Raw genomic sequence first — 11,629 nt, 5'->3', positions numbered from 1 at the left:
AGACCCGGCCATTTGTGACAACCTGGATGGACCCTGAGGGTATTATGTGAAGTGAAATAAATCAGAGGGAGAAAGTCAAACACCGTGTGATCTCACTCATGAGCAGAAGATAAAAACAATCACAAACACACACAGAGCAACGGAGACTGGATTGGTGGTTACCATAGGGGGAGGGGGGAGGGGAGAGAGCAAAAGGGGTGATGAGGCTCCCATGTGAGGTGACGGACTATAATTAGTTTTCGGGTGGTGAACACGATGTAATCTACACAGAATTCGAAATATATTACAACGTACATCTGAAAGCTATATGATGTTAGAATCCACTGTTACTGCAATAAAATAAAATAAAATAAAATAAAATAAAGAAGTGTAGGAGCCTCAAGAGGCTAACAGGCTTTTCAAAAGTTATTCTAGGGACTTTTATGGCTTAGCTCAGGGCGGCAGACAGCAGCCTGAGACACAGCTGTGACATAGCCACTAACTTCAACTAAATTATATTCCGACTGGAGGGAAATCAAAACTACTGTAATCATAATTTATTGAAGGCTTCACTTTGTGCCAGATCCTGTGCTAACCGCTTTGCACCAACTGTCTCATTTAATCCTCACATCCGAAAGGAAGGTTGCCGTTATTCTCCCCATTTTAAAGGTGGGGAGGCGGAAGCAGAATGATGGCAATCTGCCTGGAATTCACAGAAGGATTCTCTATGTCATGACATGACTTTTGGACAAGATTTAAAGGTTTAACACATTACAGTGAAGATGCACATCACACTATCACAGAACGTGAAACACACTGAGTCCTGCCAAATGTATTAAAACACTAATTACGGATCCTCACAGTCTCTTGGCCTGTGTTTTCCGATGAGGGAAAACCCAGTGTGAAAAACCGTTGATGAGATGTCTGCAGATGAGGACTACTTCTGGTCTTTAAAGCCGGGAACTATCCCAGTAGATTCTGAGTCAGTGGGTCCAGAGCAGGCCTTGAGCGTCTCCGTTCTTTTCAAAAGCCCCACAGGCTACACTTCCGTGCCCTTGGAGTTGGGAAGTACAGTCATGCCCTACATCGGGACGTTTCAGTCAACAACGGGGGGTCCCATCAGATTAGTCCCGTAGAGCCTAGGTGTGTAGGAGGCTCTGCCCTCTAGGGTTAGGAACTCCGTGGTGTTTGCACAGTCTCGAGATTGCCTGACCATGACACACTCCTCAGAACTTATCCCCACTGTTAAACAAAGCATGACTGGACTGCCTTAGATTCTCCACGGTTCCAGACCCTGCACTCTTTACATGACTGCACACGCAGAGGGCACCGTGTCTGAGGCAGAGAGCAGCTGGAATCACACAAGCTCTCGACAGAGAGTCAAGGAAAGGCGTGCTCTGCTTACACGACTCTCTACTTTTCTCTGTGTCTGAACCATTTCATAGCTAATCTGCTTTTTTTAACCGAGCAGCTTCGCAAAGAAAGAAAAGAGGTTACCAACAAATACTAAGCAAACCAATATAAACGATACATATTAGATAAACCTAACCCTACTATGCTACTGAAAAGGCTCTTATTTCCCTGGGATAATCTGGACAGCATTAGAGTGTTTTACCAAGAGCAGCCAAGCTGAGGGAGATTATTTCGAATTCCACAGTGCTACAGATGCGGTCAGTAGCAACTGCAAGCTGGAAAGGAAACAAAGTTGGCTGTAATCCATTCCAGTTCACACGCTTCACCAGGGACAGCCTCCAAGCCTTTAATACTTATGTATGCATGTATCCATTTCTTTAATCAACCACTGCTAACGCCTACTAACGGCCAGACACTGCTCTAAGTACTTTACGGATATGAAATATCCTCTCACCTTTACACTCACCTATGGAGTGTGTATTATAATCATCCCCGTTTGACAGATCAGGAAACTGACACACAGAATGGTACAGGAACTTGCCCAAGTTCACACAGCCCGTAGGCGGCAGAGCCAGGACCCATTTGACAGAGTCTGGCCGCAGAGCCCACGTTCCGAATCACCACGCTTGGTCTCCAAAAACCTATAGAAAGCGCCAGCCTTAATCGAAAAGTTCTGTTTTCCCCAGCCTACGCTCCCTACGCGGCCCCAGTCTCCAGGGCATTCTTTCAGCTCCCCTGACAGGTCATACTCCTCCCTTGCCCTGTCCCAACACTCTCCCGCACAAGTCCTCCTTTTCTTTTAGGCATCTGCCCTCAGCTTAAACATCACTGCCTAAGTCACAAAGTCTAACGGGAAATGCTGTATTTCTCAACACTCCACACAAAATTGCTCTCGCGTATCTCCTAGGTAATTAGTTGCCGCCTATCTGTCCTTTCCAACTAGGCTGTGAGGTCCAGTACGTCAAACACCCTGTCAGTCTTGCTCCTCAAGTGTCCAGACCACTGAACCCGCACTGACCAGACGAAAGGAAGGACTGGGCCCAAAGTCAACTCTCCAGACTTTCTGTGGAAGGAGGGAACGAACGGAGCACCCTCGAGCCTCACGCTTTCTTTGCCAGACTTTCAAGTGTGGGACACACACCTGTGCTCACGACGCTCCCCGGACAGCCCCCACTGCACCCCTAACGGGTAGACTTCCGCACAGTCCAGGCTTTGGAAAGCACTGGCTCTGCACACAAATATTACGTGGCCCTCGACAGGCCACTTCCCCTGAACCGGCCTGAGCTTCAGGGGCACAACAGGCTTCAGCAAAACCCCAACGGAACGTAGCCTCGAAAAGAGGGAGACCTGCACTCCTCAGAATGCATGGAGACCAGTGTCCTTATCGACTTCGCGCCTGTCCTTCCAAGATGCCAAGACCACGGGGGCCGCTTCAGCGCCCGACTCCCGGGCACCGCACCCCAGGCTGGCCCCGTGCCAGGCACACACCGCCCGTTCCATGAACGCGTGAAGCGCACGAAGAGACCCCCTCGCTCCCCGCGCCACACAGCTGTCCCGCGACCTGACGGGCACCTCTCGGCGCACAAGCCTATTCCTCAGCGACACGCTCGCCTCCCACCAGCCCCCAGGCCCACGCCCCCACGTACCTCTCCCAGATGGCATCATCTTCGCAGGCGCCCTGGTCGTCCGTGTCCGGCGAGCAGGAAGAGCGGGAGCTGAAGGAGGGCCACCTCAGGCTAGCGGCCGTGGCTGTGGAGGGCCCGGGCTGCCGCGCCCAGCGGGGACACGGAGCGGCGTCCACGGACGAGCCCGGCCCGGGAGAGAGCCGCAGAGCGCGGCCGGACTCCGCCGGGCTCGGCTCTGCGCAGGCAGGCGCGGCTCGCCGACGCCTCCCACGCCTCCCGCGACGGTGGCCCAGCAGCCGCGCGGGCTCCTCTCCTCGCGCGCGCACGCGCGCGCCGCCGCCCAGACGCTCCCCGGCCGCTGCCCCGCCCCCCCCCTCGGGCGGTGCGCAGCGGACAGGGACAGGGACACCCTCCTGGGAGAACTCCTGGGGCCCCGCCCACATGCTCTGGACCTTCGCGGAGCCGCAAGGTGCGCTGACAGGGACGCAGGGTCCCCGCCAAGCTCGCTCTCGGGGAACTGCAGCCTCCTCCCTCGGGTTTTACTTGAACGTCAGACCCCAAACCATGCAACGTCTACAAGAAAACCTAGGCAGTCAGCCCTTTGACATCAGTCTTAGCAGCCTATGCTCAAGTACCACGTCTGACTGGGCAATGGAAACAAAATACAAAATGAACAAATGGGACTACATCAAAGTAAAAAAATCTTCTGCACGGCAAAGGAAACCATCCACAAAACCAAAACGCAACCTAACACCTGGGAGAAGATACTTGCAAACCGTATATCGGATAAGGGGTTAATTAATACCCAAAATACAGAAAGAACTCATACACCTCAACAACCAAAGAAACCAACAACCCAATTAAATAAACGGGCAAAAGATCTGAGCAGTGACTTCTCCAAAGAAGATATAGGGATGGCCAACAGGCATATGGAGAGGTGCTCAACATCATTAGCGATCAGAGAAGTGCAAATGAAAACTACAATGAGATGTCACCTTACTCTGGTCAGAATGGCTCTAATCAACAAGACAAGAGACAAGCGTGGGAGAGAGGATGTGGAGAGAAGGGGAACTCTCCTGCACTGCTGGTGGGAGCGCAGACTGGTGCAGCCACTATGGAAAGCAGTAGGGAGTATCCTCAGAAAACTAAGAATAGACCTACCGTTATGATCCAGCTAGCCCACTGCTGGCTATTCATCCAAAGAACTCGAAGACACCAATGCAGAAAGACCCGTGCACCCCTAGGTTCACTGCGGCATTATTCACAACAGCCAAAACTTGGAAGCAACCTAGGTGCCCATCAAGGGAGGAATGGATAAAGAAGATGTGGTATGTAGACACAATGGAATACTACTCGGCCATAAGAAATGATGAGACCCGGCCATTTGTGACAACCTGGATGGACCCTGAGGGTATTATGTGAAGTGAAATAAATCAGAGGGAGAAAGTCAAACACCGTGTGATCTCACTCATGAGCAGAAGATAAAAACAATCACAAACACACACAGAGCAACGGAGACTGGATTGGTGGTTACCATAGGGGGAGGGGGGAGGGGAGAGAGCAAAAGGGGTGATGAGGCTCCCATGTGAGGTGACGGACTATAATTAGTTTTCGGGTGGTGAACACGATGTAATCTACACAGAATTCGAAATATATTACAACGTACATCTGAAAGCTATATGATGTTAGAATCCACTGTTACTGCAATAAAATAAAATAAAATAAAATAAAATAAAGAAGTGTAGGAGCCTCAAGAGGCTAACAGGCTTTTCAAAAGTTATTCTAGGGACTTTTATGGCTTAGCTCAGGGCGGCAGACACCAGCCTGAGACACAGCCGTGACATAGCCACTAACTTCAACTAAATTATATTCCGACTGGAGGGAAATCAAAACTACTGTAATCATAATTTATTGAAGGCTTCACTTTGTGCCAGATCCTGTGCTAACCGCTTTGCACCAACTGTCTCATTTAATCCTCACATCCGAAAGGCAGGTTGCCGTTATTCTCCCCATTTTAAAGGTGAGGAGGCGGAAGCAGAATGATGGCAATCTGCCTGGAATTCACAGAAGGATTCTCTATGTCATGACATGACTTTTGGACAAGATTTAAAGGTTTAACACATTACAGTGAAGATGCAGATCACACTACCACAGAACGTGAAACACACTGAGTCCTGCCAAATGTATTAAAACACTAATTATGGATCCTCACAGTCTCTTGGCCTGTTTTTTCCGATGAGGGAAAACCCAGTGTGAAAAACCGTTGATGAGATGTCTGCAGATGAGAACTACGTCTGGTCTTTAAAGCCGGGAACTATCCCAGTAGATTCTGAGTCAGTGGGTCCAGAGTAGGCCTTGAGCATCTCTGTTCTTTTCAAAAGCCCCACAGGCTACACTTCCGTGCCCTTGGAGTTGGGAAGTACAGTCATGCCCTACATCGGGACGTTTCAGTCAACAACGGGGGTCCCATCAGATTAGTCCCGTAGAGCCTAGGTGTGTAGGAGGCTCTGCCCTCTAGGGTTAGGAACTCCGTGGTGTTTGCACAGTCTCGAGATTGCCTGACCATGACACACTCCTCAGAACTTATCCCCACTGTTAAACAAAGCATGACTGGACTGCCTTAGATTCTCCACGGTTCCAGACCCTGCACTCTTTACATGACTGCACACGCAGAGGGCACCGTGTCTGAGGCAGAGAGCAGCTGGAATCACACAAGCTCTCGACAGAGAGTCAAGGAAAGGCGTGCTCTGCTTACACGACTCTCTACTTTTCTCTGTGTCTGAACCATTTCATAGCTAATCTGCTTTTTTTAACCGAGCAGCTTCGCAAAGAAAGAAAAGAGGTTACCAACAAATACTAAACAAACCAATATAAACGATACATATTAGATAAACCTAACCCTACTATGCTACTGAAAAGGCTCTTATTTCCCTGGGATAATTTGGACAGCATTAGAGTGTTTTACCAAGAGCAGCCAAGTTGAGGGAGATTATTTCGAATTCCACAGTGCTACAGATGCGGTCAGTAGCAACTGCAAGCTGGAAAGGAAACAAAGTTGGCTGTAATCCATTCCAGTTCACACGCTTCACCAGGGACAGCCTCCAAGCCTTTAATACTTATGTATGCATGTATCCATTTTTTTAATCAACCACTGCTAACGCCTACTAACGGCCAGACACTGCTCTAAGTACTTTACGGATGTGAAATATCCTTTAACCTATTTTCAGATTTTAACAAGACTTCCCTATGATTTCTTTAGATTCCTTGCTCTGTTGCAGCAATAGCTGTGGCCCTGCATCCATGCAAGCTCCCCCACAAGGAAACCAGTGAGACCTAGTAAGGAATCAGAACTTCTACACCAACCTACAGAGATGAGGAGATCTTCCCTCATCATGTGCCATCAGAGGCTGAGTAGAAAAATTTGATTTCTACCTCCCTTGCAGTAACAAGACACTGTCCCCCACTCTTTCTCAGCCAGAAGTATAGCAGACAAAGCTAGATAAAACAGTAGGTTTAAATAAAATCCAGAACCTCAAAAACCAAAAAAATCCAGGGCCTCATATCACAATACACAACTTGCTCCAGTTTCCATAAAAAATCTCTCGTCATAGCAAGAAACAGTAAGGTCTCAGACTGAATGAAAAAAGAAAACCAACAGATGGTAACATGGGGATCACAGAGATGTGAAAATTATCTAATAAATATTTTAGCGTAACTATGATAAAAAATGCTCCAATCAGCGATTTTGAAGACACTTGAGACAAATGAAAAAATAGAAAGCCTCAGCAAAGAAATGGAAGATTTCAGCAATGAACATCAGTGTCAGTATCCTGGTGGTGACATTGTACTGGAGTTCTGTGCCATGTTACCATTGGACGAAACTGGGTAAAGGGTACACAGGATATCCCTGTATTATTTCTAACTGCATGCGAATCTGCAATTACCTTAAAATAAAAAGTTCAAGTTAAAAATTACGTAGCTCACATTTAGGAAAACAGACTGAAACACAGCATTTTAATGTCAACTAACACCCAGAAATTTAGGTTTATTGAAGATCAAGGTGTGGTTATTCTGTCCCATCTCATTGTTGATAATCAGTCAATTAGTTATTCAATAGGTTACTGTATTTGTATTCACCAATATGTATATTAAACAAAAACAGATTGAGTGCCTATTGGGTGCAATATACCATGTTAGGAGGAAGTAATACCAGCTACAAATACCAGTTACTGAGAGACTACAATACAGGAATATACATATGTACTCATTTTTTTCCATAAAAATACTTATGGGGGTCGACGTTATCATCATTACCTTTTTTTTCTGGGAGTTGAGTTTACTGTGACTGTAAATATTTAAAAGTTAAGCCCATGACCCTCAAAAATACAAAATAAACTTCTATCAAATATTTTATTCAACTAAGTAATGTGGAAAACATTGAGATGATCAAAGTGGTTCCAAGAATCACAAACCCTTTTTGGGAAACAGGGGATTATATAGTTTATCAGTAAAAGCAGATTTGACAACACAACATCAACCAAAGAATGTTAGATCAAGGTTGTTAGGTTATATAGAAAATGGTTAAGATCCTAAAGGTCAATAAAACTGTAATCTCTACTTTATCTTTCTCCTGGACAGAAATCTACAGATTAACATATAACTGCACAATGTTTGGGTTCTAATCAAATAGTAAATCATAAAGTCAAACAGATACATTGTTCTAGATAAATGAATAAGCCTTAGGTTGGCTGGTTAGATGATGCTATGGTATGCCAATGAAAGGACATTCAGTCATCTTCTTACATTATTTCCAAGTTTTTAATAATTTTTATGAATGAAATTGATTAATGTTAGACCCCCTAATAAGTGGAAGAGCCCAAATTTCAATACTATTCTAACTCCAAATCTTATTCTCTTTCAAATAAACCACGTTTCCGTCAAACATCTCCAGCCTAATGATATAAGCAGGAAAGTAAAGAAAAATTCCAATAAAGTATAAAAAGTGATTATAGAAATATAAGTAGGATGTACTGGGGACATAAGGAGTCAATAAGCCTTACAAAGACAAGGAATGCTACTCAGGTGAGACGATTCAAGCTCAGTCTAGAGACAGGTGTTGATAGTCAGATGTAGAAGGAAAGACTGATGCCCCAAGAAGAAGAGAAAGCATGTGTTACATGCACTTGTACGAGGATAATGGAGCATTTTGAGAATTGAAGATAGATTTCTTTTAAGGTTTTAATAGTGTTTAAAGATTTCAAAGGGCTACCCACCCAAAAAGGCTCTAGGTCCAGATAGGTTCACATGGAAATTTCATCAAATCTTCAGGAAACAGATAATTTTCACGCAATTTGAACTAAACCACAAAATTAAAAAGAAGGAAAGCTTCAGGAATTTTGTTGTTTGTTTTTATTGATTATAATTCATAATAAAATTTATACCAATATTTGGACTGTCTTGAACTCATCTCTGCCTCACTATAAGCTGAATGTTCTTTGAAGTTTTTCCATTTGAAACACTTAAAAAGCCCTAATTGAGTGTAGTGTGCCATTTCTTTAATGTGCTTGATTATATTTTCTAATATTTTATTTAAGGATTTAGGCTTTCATTAATGAGATTGGTTTATAGTTCTTTTTAGTGATGAATTAAATTTATGAAATTAAATCTTCAGAAATTCTTCTTGAGAAAAAATATCAAAATACAGAAATATCTATAAATCCTATAATTCTAAGAGTATGACAACTTTTTAAGAGAAAAGATTGTGATGAACATTAAAGTCAGCAAAAGGTATGTAATGGAAAGATCACTGGCTTTGGAGTCAGACAGTACTGAGTAAGGCCAGGACTAGGGAAAGGTAGGTGAGGTGCCTGGGGTACAAAATTTATGGAGGCACTCACTCTCAGGGTCATTCAAGGGCAGGGTTGGCACATGAAAGTGAGTGCTTCCTTAAATTTTGCACCTCTGGTTTTTCATTCCCCTCACCCGAGTCTGGCCCCGTGCTCTTAAGTCTGGATCCTAGCCCAGCCCTCACTACCTTCAAGATCCCAGGTGAGTTATTCAAGCTCTTTAAGCCTCAATTATTTTATTCTGCTAAATGTGTTGATACTGTCCACCTACCTCAAACGATTCTGTAAGAATTAAAGAAAGATATATTATGTGATATATCAAGCAAATTGCCTACAATACCACAGATCCACAATAAAATGTGTACTTTTATCCTCACTACACAACTCCTCTCAAAAAAGGTGCTACAGGAAAAGTAGTTAGAAGCAAGATAATCATGCACGTTTTCTATGTTGCTAGGAGTTTGGATTCCATCGAGAATGATGGTTCTCAAAGTGTAGTACCTATACCAACAGCATCAGCCTATCATGAGAACTTATTAAAATTGTAAATTCTGAGTTTCTGAATCAGGAACCCCGATAGCAGGGTGAAGCAACCTGTTTTAACAAGCCATCCAGGTGATTCTAACATGCACCAATATTTGAGAATCAGTGGTCTAGAAGAAGATGAGTATAACTGTGATATTTTAAGCAAGGAAATTACGTGGATGGATTTAATAATAGAAATATGAATGGGTGTGATTGAATGGGTGAGAGGTGAGAGGGATTCAAGACAGAAGACAGGAAGACTTGTTAGGGAGTTATTTTATTAAAATAGATGTTATTCAAATCTGAACAAAAATAATAGAAGTGGGAACGAATAGGAGATAGGTGTGCAATAAATTGGATGGCAGAAATGTAATTTTGAAGCTTCAGTGACAGGTTATATCTTGGCCATCTCTATATCTGCAAACCTCCGGAAATTAGGTCACTGAAAGTTATCAACAAGTGCCTGCTTTTGAGGGAGCGAATCGAGGATATGTCCTACCCTACCCATATTTAAGTGATATAAAAGGTGTAATTTTTGTTTCTAAGAAAAAACTAATTCCCTTGCATACAGAAGATGAACAAAAGAGGTGAGGCTAGAGCTCCTTGACCTTTGTTATACCGAGAACACAATAGACACCATTATCTTGGAATTTCTCTCCCTATAGCATTCCTTTATTTGTTGTCTAATCATATCGATTTGGCCAAATGTGAATATTTTGAGGACTCTTAAGAATCATTGAACCCAAGTTAGTGGCACCATGCTTTTCTTGCCAGATATGAAGCAATGTATGAAGTGTCCAGACAATCAATACCCAAACAGTGATCGAGATCATTGCCTCTCAAAAGTTGTGATCTTCTTGGCCTATGGAGATCCTATGGGGATGGTACTTGCCTGTGAAGCTCTTTGCCTGTCTGTCCTCACAGCTGTGGTTCTTGGCATTTTTGTGAAGTATAGCGACCCACCCATAGTCCAAGGTATTAACTGGGCTCTCAGCTACTCCTGCTCACCTCCCTCATCCTCTGCTTCCTCTGAGCTTACTCTTCATTAGACATTCCAACCCTCCACCTGGATCCTGCAACAAATGTTGTCTGGAATCATGTTTATTGTGGTGGTTCCCACCATTTTGACTAAAACCATCACTGTAGTTCTGGCTTTCAAGTTCACAACCCCAGGGATAAAGATGAGGCAGTGGTTGCTGTCAGGGGCACCTAATTCCATCATCCCCATCTGCTCATTGATTCAGTTGACTTTCTCTACTGTCTGGTTGGGAAACTCTCCCCCTTTTGTTGATGTACATGCACATTCTGAGCCTACCCTCCCCATAATTCTGTGCGATGAGGGCTCTGTCGTTTTGTTCTACCTTTCCTTAGGATACTTGGGCTCCTTGGCCTTCATGAGCTTCACCTTGGCTTTCCTGGCCAGGAGCCTGCCTGGCAATTTCAGGGAAGCCAAGGGCCTCACATTCAGCATGCTGGTGTTCTGTAGGGTCTGGATCACCTTCCTCCCTGTGCATAACAGCACCAAGGGGGAGGTCATGGTGGCTGTGGAGATCTTTTCCATCTTGGCTTCTAGTGCTGGGCTACTAGGATATGTCTTTGCCCCAAGAGCTATAAGGTTCCACTAAAGCCAGATAGGAGTATCCTGCCAGGATTAAGGGGTAAAACAACTCTCACGGAAAATGAATATTCTATGGAATTACTGGATTATACAGTAATTTTATTTTCTCATTTTTGAGGAAACGTGAAACAGTTTTCTATAATGGTTGTGCCATTTTACATTCCCACCAACAGTGCACAAGGGTTCCACGTTCTTCACCTCCTCACCAACACTTGCATTCTGTTTCTTTAATGATAGCCATCCTAATGGACATGAAATGGTGTCTCATTGTAGTGTTTGTTTGTTTGTTTGTTTTTATTAAAGGGTGAGATTTATTGTTTCCTGTTTTATTAGATATAGTTGACACATAATATTATATTAACCCAAGGTGTCCAACACAATAATTTATGTATCTATCGTGAAATGATGACCACAGTAAGTTTAGTTAACATCCATCACCTCAGAACATTATACATTTTTTCTCGTCGGAAGAACTTTTATGATCTATTCTCTTAGCAACTTTCAAATATACAATACTGTTTTGTGAACTATAGTCACCATGCTGTAAACTATATCCATAGAACTTATCCATCTTATAGCCCTTACTGTCCTCGAATAAGTATCCATAATGTTGGCTTCGATTG

Source organism: Equus caballus, chromosome 13, assembly GCF_041296265.1.
Source record: "Equus caballus isolate H_3958 breed thoroughbred chromosome 13, TB-T2T, whole genome shotgun sequence".
In the NCBI taxonomy this organism is placed as follows: domain Eukaryota; kingdom Metazoa; phylum Chordata; class Mammalia; order Perissodactyla; family Equidae; genus Equus; species Equus caballus.
Note: the sequence above shows the minus strand (reverse complement) of the source record.